Consider the following 879-nt stretch of genomic DNA (forward strand, 5'->3'; position numbering starts at 1 on the left):
GCATTTCACATGATCATTAGAGAGTAGATGAGAGCAAATGAGATCGTTTCCAATGCCTATTATATATATATATATATATATATATATATATATATATATATATATATATATATATATATATATATATATATATATATATATATATATATATATATTCTCTTTCATACTGTTCGCCATTTCCCGTGTTAGCGAGGTAGCGTTAAGTTCAGAGGACTGGGCCTTTGAGGGAATGTCTTCACCTGGCCCAAATCTCTGTTCCTGTATTATAACTCCTCTGATTAGCCTCAATGTCCTTCTTTTGATAGCCTGAATATGTGAACTTGTTTTTCTTGTGAGTAACCATGTTTCTAGCTCATATATTGTAATGGGTCTTAGTTTGATGGTATACAGTATACTATTGTTTTGCATTTTAATGATGAATGTTTTGTATTTGAGTATACATATTCATTACCCGCATCAGCGAGATAGCGTAAAGAACAGATGATCGAGCCTTAGAAGGAAAATCTTCACTTGGCCCCGTCTCTGTTCCTTTTCTTAGTAAAGTAAAACAGGAGGAGAGGATTTCCAGACCCCCACTCCCATCCCTTTTAGTTGCCTTCTACGACCCGCATGTAATACACGGGCTGCATTCATTTTCCCCTACTCCCAGGGATAATATATATATATATATATATATATATATATATATATATATATATATATATATATATATATATATATGTATATATATTATCCCTGGGGATAGGGGATTAAGAATACTTCCCACGTATTCCCTGCGTGTCGTAGAAGGCGACTAAAAGGGGAGGGAGCGGGGGGCTGGAAATCCTCCCCTCTCGTTTCTTTTTTTTTTAATTTTCCAAAAGAAGGAACAGAGGGAGC

This window comes from Panulirus ornatus, chromosome 10, assembly GCF_036320965.1.
Source record: "Panulirus ornatus isolate Po-2019 chromosome 10, ASM3632096v1, whole genome shotgun sequence".
Lineage (NCBI taxonomy): Eukaryota > Metazoa > Arthropoda > Malacostraca > Decapoda > Palinuridae > Panulirus > Panulirus ornatus.